This window comes from Mastomys coucha, unplaced genomic scaffold (assembly GCF_008632895.1).
Source record: "Mastomys coucha isolate ucsf_1 unplaced genomic scaffold, UCSF_Mcou_1 pScaffold22, whole genome shotgun sequence".
NCBI classification, from domain to species: Eukaryota; Metazoa; Chordata; class Mammalia; order Rodentia; family Muridae; genus Mastomys; species Mastomys coucha.
In genome coordinates this window covers 15,344,364-15,362,457 of record NW_022196905.1, presented here as the reverse complement: position 1 = coordinate 15,362,457, position 18,094 = coordinate 15,344,364, and the positions used below count along the sequence as shown (strand labels likewise).

Sequence of the window (18,094 nt, the reverse complement as noted above, 5' to 3'; positions counted from 1 at the left end):
TATCCATTTTATTTGAAGGACATCTGAGTTTTTTTTTCTAGCTTCTGGCTACTACAAATAAGGTTGCATAGTGGAGCATGTGTCTTTGTGGTATTGGGAAGCATTTTGGGGTCTATTCCCAAGAGTGGTATAGCTGGGTCTTCAGGAAGAGCTACTTTCAATTTTCTAAAGAACTTCCAAACTGACATCCAGAGTGGTTGTACCAGTTTGCAATCCTATTAGCAATGGAAGAGTGTTCCTCTTTTTTTACATTCTTGCCAGTATATGCTGTTTCTTATTTTTGATCTTGGCCATTCTTATAAGGTGGAATCTCCGGGTGATTTCAATTTGCATTTCCCTGGTGACTAAGGATGTTGAACATTTCTTTAAGTGCTTCTTAGCCATTTGAAATTACTCTATTGATGATTCTGTTTAGCTCTATACCCCCATTTAATTGGGTTATTTGACTTTTAGGAGATTAACTTCTTGAGTTCTTTATATATTTGGATATTAGCCCTCCTTCGGATAGAAGGTTAGTGAAGGGTTTTTCTTGATATGTAGGTTATGGATTTGTCCTACTAATGGTATACTTTGCTTTATACAAGCTTTTCAATTTCATTAGGTCCTGTTTGTCAATTGTTGTTCTTAGAATCTGAGCTGTTCGTGATCTGTTCAGAAAATTTCCCCCTAAGCCAATGAGTTCAAGGTTCTTTCTCATTTTCTCTTCTATTACATTAAGTGTATTGGGTTTTATATTGAAGTCCTTGATCCACTTAGACTTGAGCTTTGTGCAAAGTGATAATGCATCAATCAATTTTCATTCTTCTACATGTAGCCTGCACCATTTTTTGGAGATGCTTTCTTTTTTCCACTATATATTTTAGGCTTCTTTGTTAGAGACCATGTATAAGTAGGTGTGTGGGTTTATTTCTGGATCTTTGACTCTATTCCATTGATTAACCTGTCTTTCTCTAACAATACCATTCACTCTTAATCTCTATTGCTTTGTAGTACAACTTGAGGTCAGGTATGATGATTCCTACAGAAGATATTTTATTGTTGAAAGTAGTTTTGGCTGTCCTGGGTTTTTTGTTTTTCCATATGAGGTTGATAATTGCTTTTTCCATGTCTGTGAAGAATTGAATTTAATATGTAGATTGCTTTTGGTAAGAGGTCATTTTCAGTATGTTAAGCCTACTCTTCAATAAGAATGGAAGATCATTTTATCTTCTGAGGTCTTCTTTGATTTCTTTCTTCAAGGACTTGAAGTTTGTGACATGCAGATATTTCTCTTGCTTGATAAGAGTTACAACAAGGTATTTTATATTACTTTTGGCAATGGTTAAGGGCATTGTTACCATAATTTCTCTCTCAGCCTGTTTATCTTTGGTATAAAGGAGGCCTATTGATTTGTTTGGGTTAATTTTATATTCTGCCACTTTGCTGAGGTTGTTTATCAAGTGTAGGAGTTCTCTGGTGGAATATTTGGGGTCACTTATGTATATTAACATATCATCTGCAAATATTGGTACTTTGACTTCTTCCTTTGCAATTTGTATGCCCTTGATATTTTATTATTTAATTGCTATAGCTAGAATTTCAAGCACTATATTAAATAGATAGGGAGAGATTAGGCAGCCGCATCTTGTCTCTGATTTTAGTGGGATTGCTTTTAGTTTCTCTCCATTTAATTTGATGTTAGCTGTTGGTTTCCTGTATATTGATGTTATGTTTTGGTATGTGTCATGAATTCCTGATCTCTCCAAGACTTTTAACTTGAAGGGGTGTTATATTTTGTTGAGCAATTTCTCACTATCTAATGAGATGATCAGATGACTTTTTCCTTGAGTTTGTTTATATAGTGTATTGCATTAATGGATTTTCTCATATTGAATCTGCATTCCTAGAATGATATTTACTTTATCAATGTTGAATGATGGTTTTAATTTGTTTTTGTCACATAAATTTCAGTATGCTGTGTCGTTGTTCTCATTGCTTTCTATAAAGTCTTTAATTTCTTTCTTTATTACTTTTCTGACCATGTTATTATTGAGTAGAGAGTTGTTCAGTTTCCATGAGTATGTGGACTCTCTGCTGTTTTTGTTGTTGTTAAAGTCCAGCCTTAGTGCCTTGTGATCTGATAGAATGCATGGGATTATTTCAATCTCTTTGTATCTGTTGAAGTTTGTTATGTGTTCAATTATATGGGTAGTTTTGCAGAAGGATCTGGGAGGTGCTGAGAAAAAGGTATACTCTCTTATTTTGGAGTGAAAGGTTCTGTAGACATCTGTTAAAACCATTTGGTTTATAACTTCTGTTAGTTTCACTGTGACTATTTTTGTTTTCTGTTTCAATGACCTGTCTATTGTTGAGAGTAGGGTGTTGAAGCCCCCCCACTATTAATGTGTGTGTTTCAATGTGTGTTCTGAGCGTTGGTGAAGTTTCATTTATGAATGTGGGTGCCCTAGCATTTGAGGCATAGACTTTCACAAATTTTCCTTTGATGAATATAAAGTGTGTTATGCCATCTCCTTTGATAATAAGTCTTTTTTACTGGATATTAGAATGGCTACTCTACCTCATTTCTTGGGACTATATGCTGGCAAAGCTTTTTTTCCAGCTCTTTACTATGGAACTGTTTGTCTTTGTCACTGGTATGTTTCTTGTATGCAGTAAAAATGCTAGATCTTCTTTTTGCCCAGTCTGTTAGGCTGTGTCTCTTTATGGGGAAATAACTCCATTGTTGTTAAGAGTTACTAAAGACCAATGATTGTTATTTTCTGTTATTTTTGTAGGTGAATTTGGTAATATGTGTGTGTGTGTTTGTGTGTGTGTGTGATTCTCTTCTTTTGGGTTTGTTGTGAGATGTTTAATTTCTTGTGGTTTCTTTGGGTTTAATTACCCTTTATTTGATTTTTTCCTCTCTATATGGCTGGTTTACTACAAAGATATTGTTTAAGTTTGGTTTTGTCATGGAATATCTTGGTTTCTCCATCTATGATCATTAAGAGTTTTGCTGGGTATAAAGACCTGGGCTGGCATTGTGTTCTCTTATGATCTGGATGACATCTGTCCAGGACATTATGGCTTTAAGAGTCTCTGTTGAGAAGTCTGGTGTAATTCTGATAGGTCTGGCTTTATATGTTATTTAGCCCAATACCCTTACACCTTTTAATATTCTTTCTTTGTTGTGTGCACTTAGTGTTTTGATGATTATGTGTCAGGAGAATTTTTGTTTCTTGTCTAATCTATTTGGTGTTCTGTAGGCTACTTGCACATTTATGGCAATCTCTTCTTTAGGGTAGGGATGTTTTCTTCAATGATTTTGTTGAAGATGTTTTCTGACCCTTTGATCTGGCATTCTTCAGCCTCTTCTTTTCCTATTATTCTTAGGTTTACTCTTTGCATTGTGTCCTGAATTTCCTGGATGTTTTAGGTTAGAGCTTTTTACATTTTGATTTTTTTTTGACCAATGTGTGAATGAATATCTTCTATGGTATCTTCTCTGCCTGAGATTCTGTTTTTCATCTCTTATATTCTGTTGGTGATTCTTGTATCTGTATAGTTTCTGATCTTTTTCTGAGGTTTTCCTTCTCCTGGGTTGCCTTATTTTGTGATTTCTTTATTGTTTCTCTTTTTGTTTTAGGTCTTGGATTATTTTGTTCACCTATTTGATAGTGTTTTCTTTTTTTCTTTAAGTGGTGTATTTGTTTCCACTTTAAGGGTTTCTACCCATTTACCTGTATTTTCCTATATTTCTTTAAGGGAGTTATATCTTCTTTAAAGCCCTCTATTATCTTTATGAGCCAGGATTTTAAATCAGCATCATGCTTTTCAGGTGTGTTTGGGTATCAGTGGTTTGCTGTCATGGGAGAATTAGGTTGTGATGGTGCCAAACTATATCAGCTTCTGTTGCTTATATTCTTGTACTTGCCTTTCGCCATCTGGATATTTTTAGGGTTAACTGGCCTGGGTTTCTCTGACTGAACCTGGCCTCTTTGGAGTCAGGTAGAGCTCCATGCCCTGGGAAAGATCAGCTCTCCTGGGAGGCAGGTAGTGCTGTCTCCACTTGCGGTCCCTAGTTAAATCAATCCTACTCTGTCTCTGATTAGGGAGAACCTCCTGTGTTCCTGGTTAGGGTTAACCTAGTTCCTGGTTAACCTCCTGAAATATAGGCAGGTTTTGGGTTTGAGGGGCAGGATCTGACAAATTTCAGATGAAGGTACAGACTAGGAATGCATACCTGCTTATGGCAGACCTCCTGGGAGACAGGCAGGCTATGGGAACATGCCCACAAATCTGGCCCAGGTAGAGAAACAGACTTGAAGGAAGATGGTACTTGGGCTATGGTGATAGATTCTGAGTCTCCTAGGCTCTGTGGGTGTGCCAGCTGGTGTGTGTATTGGTGGGAAGGACTTACCTGTGTCTCTGGTTACAGCAGACCTTCTGGGAGACAGGTAGGCTGGACCAAGTAGAGGAGCAGACCTGAAAAAGAGATGAAGCTTGGGTAGAGCCACTAGAAATTTGAATTACTTTCCATATAGAACAGAGTTTGATATCGATTTGCTGTAAATTACTTGCTGTAAATTATTTATAATGTTGAAAACTATCCCCCATATCCCTGAATTTCAAGGGGTTTTATTCTAAAGGATATTATATTTTTATCACAGGTCTTTTTGCATCTAATTAGATGATCATGGGGTTTCTGTCCTTTAGTCTGTGTAGTATGTTATTTATTCACATATATCAAACTGTCTTTATATCTCTGAGTTTAAACTGTCTTTATAACCCCTTAAATGTTTTCTTGAATTTGATTTACTAGTATTTTGTGGATAACTTTAATGTGTCTCTATATAAGAAATCTTGCTGTATAATTTTCCCTTCTCAGTCTTTGAATGTTTCAGATATCAGCATAATATTTATTTTCATAGAGAAAATTTGTAAATATTCTCTTAATTTATATTTTGTAAAACAATTTGAGGTGTGTTAGAAGTAATTGTTTTTTGAAGTTCTTATAGTAATTAGTTATTTCCCTTCATCTACTCATTTTGGGTATTATTTCTTTTGTTTTTCTACAAAGTTCAAGCTTATCAACCAATTATTATTATGAAATCTGTGCAGTTTTTTGATGTAGGTACTTAGTGCTATTAACACTCTTTATATAAGAACTGATTTGTTTTAGTCCCACAGATTTTCATACATTATGGTTTCAGGATAATACCAAGTTTATGGAAAAATTAAGAAAATAATTTTATTGTAAGGAACAATATCAAAAGTATCAATCAGAGTTCCTATTTGAGAAATATCCATCAGTGTTGAGAATTTAAGGTCTTTTAGAATTCTATACTGAATTCAAGTGGGTCTATAAATTTTACAGTTGGGGATCTTTCTGCAAAATTTTTTAATGTTTTTAATTGTAAGCATTTCACAATATGTATTAATAATTACTCAATGTATATTTATTTAATATTTAATTATATTGTTTCCATATCTGAACTAATCCTTCTTTCTCTCTACCCATCCAAACTCATGTTCTGTCTCTTACCTAGAAAACAAACAAACAAAAGAAAAAAAAAACAGAAAGCATAAAACAGCCTAGAATCCAATTTGACTGGGCCACCTATTCTTGAGCTTGTTGCATGCCTTGAAATTTGGTTGCCATACTCAGTTTCACTCCATTAGAGAAAAATATTTTTCCTCTCCTAAACGGTATCAATTGAAATAGCTTCTTACGTAAAGATGGGGCTTGGTGTGCAATTCCTATCCTCTGTCCTTAGATTTTGTATCACTTGAACTTACACAGATCACATTCATGATGAAATTGCGCACCCTAAAGCTTGTGCATCACCCAAACCTAAGTAGGTTTGGTCATTTGTTGTGTATTGTAATGTTAAATATACACACTCAAGACCTGGGTGACTCAGAGATGAGTGAGTCAGCAGGTAAACCCAAGTGACACTATGTGACCCCTTGACCCTGAGTTATGTCTGATTGGTAAATAAAGTTGCCAAAAGCCAATAGCTGAGCAGAGGAGACATTAGTTTAGGGTTCCCTAGCTTGGGGAATCAGAAGATAACCACAGAAGAGTGAAGGTGAAGGAGGGGAGAGAGACACTATGGGATAGAAGTTAAGAAAACATCTCTGAGGGCTGGCAAATTGGAGTAAAGAACAGCTCATATGAAATATAGTAAGTGATATAATGGATAACTCAGGGTTATCAACAGGAGAGTAGATTCCAAAAACAAACATACAATGAAACTTAATGGCTATAGAGTCCTTAAACTTTATCATGCTATCCTTTCATATAACATGAATGAAGAATAATGTTACCATTTGGTTATTGATCAAAATAATTCATAAAAAAAGAGAGTTGTCTTTCACCTGCTCAAAAAAGGAGCAAACCCTGATCTTTAACTGATCTTGCATCTTGCACATTCCATAAAAGTATCTTTATAAAACTAAATATTAGTTGTAAGGTTGTATATTACAGAATGTAACACCAAGAGGGTGGTGCAGACAAGAATTCCCATTAGGGATGCTGAAATGACTTTTTTTTTTAAATGGTATTTTCTTTATTTACATGTAAATTTCTCCTTTCCCAGTTTCCCCTCCAACAAACAAACAAACAAACAAACAAAAACAACAAGAACAAACTCCTGTTGCCTCCCCCCTCCCCATGCTTGCCACCCCACCCTTTCCCACTTCTTGGCCCTGTCATTCCCCTACACTGGGACACAGAACCACCCAGTGGAAAAAAGACAGTATTTTCAACAGATAGTGCTGGCTCAACTGGTGGTTAACATGTAGAAAAATGCAAATTGATCCATTCCTTTCTCCTTGTACAAAGCTCAAGTCCAAGTGGATCAGGGACCTCCACATCAAAGCAGATACATTGAAACTAATAGAAAAGAAAGTGGGGAAGAACCTTGAGCAAATAGGCACAGGGGAAAATTTCCTGAAGAGAACGCCAATAGCTTCTGCTTTAAGATCAAGAATTGACAAATGGGACCTCATAAAGTTGCAAAGCTTCTGTAAGGCAAAAGACACTGTCAATAGGACTTTTTATTAAAACTCCTTTCCTGATCCTACCTTAACTGACACTGTTTTCAGAGACTTGCTTTGAGAATAGCTTCAAAAAGAGCTGCTTATTCCTCATGACCTCAGATTATCTGGTCTTTTAGATGGTTCCACTCAAGACTTCAGTTAAGCCCTGAAATTTTTCAATACATAAAGACTAGACAGCAAACGATGCCAGATAGCTTTATTTTTACTTAACCAGTTTTTAGTTTTCCTTTTGGGCCCCCAAATAGGAATTCTTCACTCCAATTCAGCAGGGAAAATCCTATAAGAAGACCATCGTCCTAATCCCTTATGTTGAGGTAGATAGTTTTGGGTATTTTATAAATTATAGTATGTTGTCATTTTCAGGGAAAATTGACAAATAATTATAATTTTGGACAAGGATACAACTAACTATAGAACATTGACTCAGAGCTATCTATCTTTCATTTCCTCTACTCTATCTACCCTTTTCTTTCTTAAAGGAAGGAGTTAAAAAGAAAAGGGAGGGGCTATAATTATATTTTAAAAATTAGACAAGTATGGGTGGATTATTAAATCTATTCATAAATTAAGGCATTTTATACCTATGATCTTACATTGATAGAAGTCAAAATGTATTTTGATTCAGAATTGAGGTTACATTTTCTTTCATTGGTACAGAATTTTATATATTAATACAGGTTTAGGTTTTCATTGGTATAAATCTTAGCATATTGATAGAAAATTTAAGATGAATTTTGTTACTCTTAGAGAGGCATTGTACCTATGTAACTCATTTAAAAATACAAGGTTTAATTCTAATTATTTTAATAGCTCATATTACAAACTGTGTAGAAAAGCTAAGTAATTTTGAATTAGCAGTCAGTCAATTAAACTCATAATCATGTTAGATATTAGTCTTGCTTATTACATAAATATAAAACCTGGGTTGTACAGATAACATAGCTAGAAGCAGACAATGTTTGCTTATTAAGATATGTTAAAAATACATAGATATTATTTTAAAACATCAGAGATCAATAGAATATGGCATTTAAAAATCATTTCATTATTAAAAGATATAGTTCTGCTTTTAATAGTACTCTCATTCCACTTCAAAAAAGATGATCAGCATCAATTGTGTCAAGCTGGGCATGGGCCAAGAACTACCCTAACTTTATCAGCAGACAAAATATTGTCCAAAAAGTACAAACAGACACAGAAGGATAGATAACTGCTAAGCTCTGTCAAGACATAATAAGCTAGTCCTTCATAATTCCTACTTCACTTAAGGTCTGTCAAATGTTCAAGGCCAGAAGGCTAAAGATAGATGCTCCAATGTTATAATAAATATTGTGAACTGTCCAGGTGGTAAGCTATCTCTGTCATTTCTATGACTTTTGGAAGCAGTGTCCCTATGCTTACTGTATACACAAATAATATGAACTCCATCTCAAATTTCTGACAAGGTTGAAGATTAGGTAGTTATAGTCTTACAACTAAATTTAAGTAGTTTCGCATTAAAGGAGTTGTTCTAGATTTAAAACCATGGATTTAGGATGGTACTACAAGTTAAATCAATGATGATTTTAGAACAAAATTTTAATTTCATTAAATTAGGATAGGTGATAAAATACTTTAAGATGCCAAATATGATGGACTTGGTGATATAAATGTACATCATACCTTATAATTTTCATAATTGTTATAATTGTATTTAGTTTACATCCAAGAGAAAATGAGCATTTTGTTGGACAAAAAGAAGAATTGTTGAGGTTTGGATTTTTCTATACATTTTAATGCTAAAGGCAGTCCCCCAATATCTGGTTGCCCCAGAGAAAAGACAATCCCACAGGAAGACACAAGTGATGCTATGTGGCATTGCCCCCAAAATATATCTGATTGATAAATAAAGATGCTGACAGCCAACAGCTGGGCAGAAGACACACAGGTAGGATTTAGAGTTCCCAGACTTGGAGGGAGTCATAGGAGAGCCATAAAACAGAAAAGAAGATAAAGGAGGAGAGAGAGAGAGAAAGAGAGAGGAAGAGAGGGAGAGAGAGAGAGAGAGAGAGAGAGAGAGAGAGAGAGAGAGAACGGATTATGAATTAAAAAACATAGCCCTGAGGGTTGGCCAATTGGAGATAAGAGTAGACAAATGAAACTTTATAAGTTTCATAACTTGGCATTATCTATAGGAATGTAGACTCTGATAATATAACAGGTAGATATATGCCCAGTTCTTGTATTTTTAAAGGCTTATTGTAAATATAAAGGTTATGTGTGTCTTTTATCTGAGAAACAAATGGTCAAAGGTTGGGTGGAAACCCTAGCTAGGATTAAAATTTTCTATAACACTGAAACATTTGTTCTCTCCACATAGCTTGCAAGTAAATGGACAGTTTCAATACTGTTCTTTATTGTCATTTCCTACAAAATATTCATCCCTAGCGATTTTGTTTTGTTTGGTTTTGGTTTTGGTTTCAGTTTCAGTTTCTTTTGTTTCACATCTATTGAACCATACATGCCTTGTCTCACTTTTCACATTCTACCTGATCCATAAATAATAAAATGGGTTCCAATAAATGGTCTTTTACACAGTTGAATAACCACTCAAGAGTGTGTGGAAATATTTTCTACTTTTGATTAAATAATATTCACCTCTTACATTATTTTAAAACATGTTAGTAATTCTAGGAAGGAGATCTAAAGAATCTTCTAAATATCTTTTCTACCAGACATGAGGTTTTTGTAACTCTTGAGACTCAAGAGATATCCTTTTCCTTCTTTCTTTTCTTTCTGGTGTTCACACTGAAATGCTGGTAAATCAGTCTATTGGGTTACTCACACTCTAAAAGATGGCCATACACCCAAGAGTACATGGCTATCACAAAGTGAACTAGATGAATTTCAATAACATCAAAAGAAACAAACAAAAAAGAAAAAGAAACAACAAAAATACAAAAACAGAAAACGAAAATTGGCATCAGTGATGGGTGGGTAGAAAAAGGATTATACCTAGAAGAAGTTGTGGGAGAAGACTGAATATCATCTGTAGATATTATACAAAATTCTCATGGAATTAATAAAAAAATAAATGTAACAACAGAGAAAAGAAAATGACTATTAAGAAAATAGTATACACCATCTCAAAATGTTTAACCCAGAATTGTTCCTGTCCAAAGGAAATGCAGAAACAAAACATGGAACAGAGACTGAAGGAAAAGCCATCCAGAGACTACCCCACCTTGGTACCCTTTACATCTGTACACACCAAACCCCAACACCATTGTTGATTCCAAGAACTGCTTGCAGACAGGAGCCTTGTATAGTTATTCTTTTGAGAGACTCTACCAGTACCTCTCTAAGACAGATCCAGATACTCACAGGCAACCATTAGGTGAAGGACTAAAGGAGCTGAATGGGATTGCAACCACATAGGAAGAAAAATATTAACTAACCAGGAACCTCAGAGCTCCCAGGACTAAATCACCAACCAAAGAGTGTACATGAGTCAATCCAGGGCTCCAGCTACATATGCAGCAGAGGATTGCCTTATGTGGCATCAATTTTAGGGGAGGAGCTTGGTCTTGTCGAGGCTTGTTCCCTCAGTGAAGGGGGATGCTAGAGGGGTGAATTAGGAGTGAATAGGTGGAAGAATACTCTCTTAGAGGCAATGGAGAGGGAGATGGTGTGGGAGACTTGTGGAGGGAAAACTAGGAAGGGGGATACAATTTGGAATGTAAATAAATAAAATAATTAATAAACAGAAAAAGAGAAAATAATATAAGTTAAAGTAAAAGCAATTCCTAGGGAAAGGATACACTTCAACACACTCTTTAATCATTAATCAATAGTGTAACAGACCACTTATAATGTGCCAATGTTTATTTTTGGAACAAATTTAATGCGTGAAGAGTAAAAAGGGAGCACATGTTACAAGCAAGTGTTTTATTCAAAACAACAGGGCAGTGCAGGTCAGATTCCCTCAGTATTGAATGAAGGGATGAGTTCATGACAGTCAAAATAAAATGTCTATTTCAGAAGGAATGTAGCAAGGACAACACCTAGGAAGTGTTAAAAAAACACCAAGCATTCAGATTAACATTGTAATGACATGACTACTAAGGAAATAGTGTCCTTTTCCCATCAGTACAAGACTTTGACACATATGAGGTAAAAGCAAATGAACTCCAGTTGCAATATATATCACAAAGGGACATATTGAGACTCTAAAAATTGTAGATATCATATTCCAATGGTGATTTGGTTTGTCACTTTTCTTCTGTATGTGCATAAGTTTATAATATAATTGTATAACCAATCTCTTTTCCTTCCTTCATACCCTTTCATATATCTCTATTTGCTATTTTTTTTTATGTGGAATATGTACACCCATGTTGTAGAGTGAGTGAAGGAGAACTGAGTCTTCTATGCTCAAAACAAGGACCAAAACGAGGGAAGCACTCCTCTGATCTTATCTCTTACTCTTCTCTCTCTCTCTCTCTCTCTCTCTCTCTCTCTCTCTCTCTTCCTCCCTCCTTCCCTCCCTCCTTCCCTCCCTCCTTCCCTCTCCCATGCTCCACTGATTATTGAACACTGTTTATTTCATCCAATTTTGTGCCTCCAATTTCTTTCATAACATCATTGTGACTTGTACTAGTCAAAACCTTTAACCAAATTTATTGAGTTGCTTTTTTGTGGGTTTCAGGCCCTAGTACATTTTTTCTTTGCTTCTTTATTTACATCTTTTTGCAACTAATCTGGAAGAAAGGATTATATCTGAGGGCACATAAATTGTTAAGGGAATGGACATACAGAAGCAACAACCCACTCCAATATAAGAATAGGCATATATTTTTAGTTGGCTTTTTTGCTTTTATCTTTAAACTGCTATTGAATTTTGTACAGAATGATTACCTATACATGAAAGAACTGTCTCATTGAAATATGTAAAAATTATTTAAATTTTCTTTCTCAAATTGTTGTAGATCATTACCCATTTAATGATAATTGTTCTTCCATTATATATGAAGCCATCTGTTCAATTCCTATAGTGATCACTAAAAATACTGCAATGATAATAAAAACCATACCCATTTTGATAACTTGAAAATAATGAAAGATTCTATTTATGTTGCATGTTATTATTTTGTAATAAATTTAGTCACAAAAAGCTAAATATATATCCTTTAGTATCCTATACAACTCTAAGTTCCTGATTATGAGCAAAAATCCATTTTGTGAGGATTATAGCAATAAGAAAAATTTGATCAATGCCCAAGCATCTAAGAAAATAGACTTTCAAAATTGTATGGACAAACCATTTGGTAGAAAACTGACTAGATTTGAGCTTTGGCAAAATTGTTGTTTTAAATGTGTATTTTAATTGAAATAGAATTGCATAACTACCTTTCTCAGATTTTTCTCTCTAGCCTCTCCTAGTTACATTTCCTCCCACTCCTCCAATAACCTCCAACAGTCCAACTGATAGGTCCTTTTTTTCTGATAATCATTATTACACATATATGTAAGTACAAACATATTAGTAAACCTTCTGAATTTGTGTTGGTTTTTATATGGATGTATATGTTTCAGAGAAGACTAGTATGCATTGGACAATGAATAAAATGCTCAACCTTGTGAGAAGCTAATTCTCCCTTTCTACCATTCATCAGTTGCCTGAAGTTCACTGTCTTGGGGTAAGTTTCCAAGCAACTTTTCAGCATCTACTGCAGCCTTTTCATTGGTATTATCATTGTATGGGTCTTCTTTATGTAATGATTTCTAAGAATTAGTATTTTACAGCAAACTTTGTGGTATTTTGGATCTTCCACTTTTCTGCCCTATGTTCAACAATGATCCATAAGAAATAGATGCAGGAGCTTTAATATAGACCTGTTCATTGTAGCTGGGCTAATCACAGTCTGTTGATCCCTATATTAAATTTAGTTGTGGTTTTCTTTGATGGTCTCCATTTGATGTAAAGAGAGTTGCTTTGATGAGGAGTGGTCACTATAATTTTACAGAAGTAAAACGAGCAAATGACCTGAGACAGGCTAGCTCCATAACAGGCTACAAACTAGCAGTTCAGGATACCAGGCCTGAGTTTCTTCTTCCCAAATCTGGGCAACTCTGTTACTGGAACAACTGCAGTCTTATCTAAAAGGGACTCCTCCCAGTTTCCAATGGTAAAATTAGCTCAACTTACTCCCAAGAGGTCAAGAGCTACCTTCTTTTACATGAATTTGTGTTGGTTTTTATATGGATGTATATGTTTCAGAGATAACAATAGTTAGTCTGAATTATAGTGTCACCCAGACCCCCAGAAGATAGAACCCACCAATCAAAATTTAGATCACCTACCTCTCCCTATCTTTTTGGCTTTAAAACTAAATCTGTGAATTCAGTCCAGATCTTTCCATCCTGATGGAATTGAACCCATGCATACAAGAATTTGTTCAATAAACACTCATTTTCACTATCTACTCATCTGCAGAAAGACACTTAGTGTGTTTCCATTTTCTGGCTAGTGTGAATAGGGGACCACAAATATTGTCTATAGAATAGGATAGCAAGTTTCCTTGGGCATATGCCAAAAAGTAGTAAATATGGGACATATTACTTTTATTAACATTTTATCTTAGTTTTTATGAGGATTCTCCATATGGGTCTCCACAAGTTTGCACCAAATTTTATGCTCCCCAACAGTATTTAAGGCTTTATTTTACGTACTTCCTTACCAGCATTTTTTGTTTGATGTTTTGTTTATATTGCAAATCTAAGTGGAGTAAGATTAAATTTAAAGTTGTTTAAACTTTCATTTTACTATTGCTAAGGAAGATGAACCTGTTTTGGTAATTTTCAGACATATCTATTTTTTCCATTGTGACCTCTCTTCTTAGATCCCTAGCCAATATTCGAACTCCATTGTGTGCTTCTTTGACTCAATTTTTTGGCCTGTTTGCAGTTTTTTTACATGTTAGATATTAATCATCTACCAATATAATCTACAAACATTTTTCTCAGTCTGTGTGTTTCTTCTTTACATGAGTAATTGTTTTTCTACAGCATAGAAACATTTTAGTTTTATGAGATCCTACTTATCAAATGCTTGCCTTAATTCCTGAGCAAATGGAGTCCTTTTCAGAAAGACCTTTCTATACCTATATCTTTTTTTTTCTTTTTTACTTTGTTCCATTTTTCAATTTTGCTTTTAATGTGCATTAGTATTTCACCTGTATATATTTTTTGTAAAGATGCCAGATCCCCTGGAACTAGACAGTTGTGGGCTACTACATGGGTGCTGGGAATTGAATCCAGGTCCTCTGGAAGAGCAGATAGTGCTCTTAACTGCTGAGGCATCCCTCCAGCCTTACATCTATGTCTTATAGGTTACTCCATGTGTTTCCTTCTAACAGTATTTGTGTTTCAGATATCAAATTGACATCTGTGAACCACTTCTATCTAATTTTTTGCAGATTGTTAGATTATGGTCTTTATAGTCCAGATTATTCTCTGGCATATATTTCTCTCAGAGCCATTTATTGACCACCAGATCTGTTGGGTTTTGTTTATTTGTTTGCTTGCTTGATTGCTTGTTTTGTTTTTATTTTTGCTTTTTTGGTTTTTTTTTGCTTCTTTATCAAATAACAGGAAGCTATAGTTTCAAGCATTCATACTTTCATCTTCTATTTGACTTTATTGGTGTTCAGGTTTGTTTTTGTGATAGTACCAAATTATTTTCATTATTATAACTCTGTAATGTATTTTGAAGTATGCAATGGCAACTTTTCCAGTATTTTATTTTGTTTTATTTTTGCTCAGGATTGATTTGGCAATTCCATTTTGTACAAGTTCCATGTAAATTTTGGGGCTTTTCTCTTTCTGTAAAGAATAAGATGGGTATTTATGTTAAGGCTATGTGAAATCTCTGATTTTTCCTTGGTAGGATGGATATTTCACAATATTAAGTCTATCAATCTATGAATATGAGATATATTTGCATTATATAATGTATTTCTCTATCTCCTTCTTTAGGGCTTTGAACTTTCATTGTAAAGATGTTTAACCTCCTTGGTTAGGGTTATTTCTAAGCATGTTATTGTGTTTATTTGTTGCTACTATAAATAAAAGTGAGGCCATGATATCTTTCTCAGTGTGTTTGTTGTAGATTACAGAAAAGATACTGATAGTTCTTTTTCCCTGCCACTTTCTTTAAATTATTGGTGATTTCTCAAGTTTTCTGGAGGAATTTGTGGGATTTCTTGTAATTAATAGATCACCTACAAAAAAGCTAATTTGACTTTTCTTATTTGCATTTTTTAATTTCATTTTCTTATTATTATTCCAACTAATGCAACTGATACTACATTTAAAATGACAAGAAATAATGGACCTTCCCATTTTGTTTTAGATTTTAATTGGGATTGCTTCAAGTTTTTTTTTAATAGCCATTTAGGATAATACTGGTTATTGATTTGTCATATATATCCTTCACTATGTTCTGTTATATTCTCTCCATTCCTATTCTTTCTAACACTTTTACTGTGAAGACATGATGGAATTTACAAAAAGCTTCTTATGCATATATTAAAATAACTTGATCTTTATATCTATATATGACTTATTATCTTCATTGATTTGCATATGTTGAATTTACACTGAATTTCTGGGATTAAGCTAACTTCATTGTGATGCATGATACTATTTAGATGTGACCTCATTCAGCTTGCAGGGTTTTTTTATTGAGAAATTTGAAATATTTCATTTAATTTCATCAAGGATATTTGTCTGTTGTCTTCTTTCTGTTGTTGTGCCTTTACCTGATTTGAGTAATAGACTGATACTTGCTTCATAGAGTGAATTTAGGAGTGATCCTTCTCTTACTTTTTTTTTTTAAGTTTAAGGATTGGGTGTAGTTCTGTTTTAAAAGTCTGATTGAATTGTACTATGAATGCACATGGGCCTGGACTATATTTTAGCTGAATAGCTTTTGATAACTGTTACTCTCTCCATTGTTTGCTCTATTTAGGTTGTTTTTCTCTTATTGGTTTAACTTTGCTAGTTTGGATGACTCAAAAATTCTTTAATTTCTTTGAGTTTTCTAATTTACTGGAGGTTTATAAAGTATACCATTATAATATTTTCAATTACTTTGGTGTTTGCTATCATGTTTCCTTGTGCATTTCTGGCTCTGCAAATGTGGGTTGTCAGTTTCTGCAGAAGTAAGTGCATTCTCTCCCACTATGGCCAGGCAAGGCATCCTTATGAGCCTAAGAGCCTTGGTCTAGCCCATCTATAATCATTGGTTGCTGGCTTTGTCTCTGAGGACTACTAAGTGTCTAGGTAACTTGACAGTGTAATTCTTACCATGGAGCTTCTATCTCCATTCATGGCCTTCAATTCTTCCCTTAATTCTTCCATAAGAGTCACTGATATCTACCTATTATTTGGCTGTGAGTAGCTGCATCTGTTTCAGTCAGCTTCTGGGTAAAGCCTTTCACAAGACAGTGATAATAGGCTCCTGTTTGGAAGCATAACAGAATGACATTAATAGTGTCAGGGATTAGTACTTAACAATAGGATGTGTCTCAATTAAGCCTGTTATTGAATGACAATTCCTTCAATCTCTGCTGCATCTTTGTTCCTGCATTTAGACAGAACAAATTTGGGGTCAAAAGTTTTGTGTGTGGGTTGATGTTCTTATTTTCCCACTGGACATCAACCTGGGTACAGGGAAATAGCCTCTTCTGGTTTCATGCCCTCACTGTTATAAAGAGATCATACAAAAAGCTTATAGAGCACCAAATACATTGGACCAGAAAATAAAATCTTCCTACCACGTAATAATAAAAACAGTAAATGTATAGAACAAAGAAGCCTCAATGTATTAAAAACCTCAAGGACAAAAGGCTAAGTATCATATAAAGGTAGACCTAATAGAATTATACCTGTATTCTCAACAAGGACTCTAAAAGTGAGAATATCCTGGATAGATGGCTCACAGACTCTACAAAACCACAGATGCCAGGACAAACTACTATAACAGGGAAACTTTCAATCACTGTAGATGGAGACACCAAGATATTCCATGACAAAACCACTTTTAAACAAATTCATTCTGTTTAATCAGCCATACTGAGGATGCTAAAAGGATAACTCTAATACAAAGAGGAAACTACACCCAAGAAAACACAAGAAATGAATCATCTCATAACAAAACTGAAAAAAGAGAAACACACATACAAACAGTATCATCACCAATACCAAATATAAGGAACTAACAATCATTGCTTATAAAAAGACACAGGCTTAAAAAAAAAGACACAGGCTAAGAGATTTGATAAATAAACAGGATCACCCATTTTGCTGTATAGACAGTATGTCAGAGTAAAGGGCTGGAAAAAGATTTTCCAAGAAAACAAATGCAAGAAGCAAGCTGTAGTGCCCATTCTAATATCCAGTAAAATAGACTTTCAACCAAAAGAGTGGGGAAAGAAACTTCATACTTATCAAAAGAAAAATCCTTAAAGATAATATTTCAATTCTGAGTACCTATGTCTCAAATGCAAGGACACCCACATTCACCAAGGAAACTTTACAAAAGATCAAATCACACATTTGAATCCCACACAATAGTGGGGAACTTCAGCTCCCCATTCACTAATGGACAGGTCATTGAAACAGAAACTAAAAAGAGAAACAGTAAAACTAACAAATGTTATGAGTCCAATCAATGTATCTAAAAGATATCTACAGAAACTTTCATATATATATATATATATATATATATATATATATATATATATATATATATATATATATATATATATACATACATACATATATTTCTCAGCATCCCAAGGAATTGTCTCCCAAACTGACTATATAATCAGGTACAAAGCAAATCTTGACAGATACAAGAAGATTGAAACAACTCATTTTATCTTATAGATCACCAAGGACTAAGACTGGACTTCAACCACAGAAACAATAGAAATCCCACATACTCATGGAATCTGAACAGTTTTCTACTCAAAGATCACTGGTCAGGGAAAGCCTAGAGGCAGAA

General features: G+C 34.4%; 1 long non-coding RNA gene across 1 annotated transcript in view; it reads left to right on the top strand.

The window, feature by feature from the left end:
* Positions 1–18,094, top strand: part of LOC116070699 — a 72,627-nt gene that overhangs the window by 37,845 nt on the left and 16,688 nt on the right. The window contains exon 2 of the long non-coding RNA XR_004110524.1: positions 12,619–12,722. This is a non-coding gene — a long non-coding RNA (uncharacterized LOC116070699). The remainder of the gene's footprint in view (positions 1–12,618; positions 12,723–18,094) is intronic.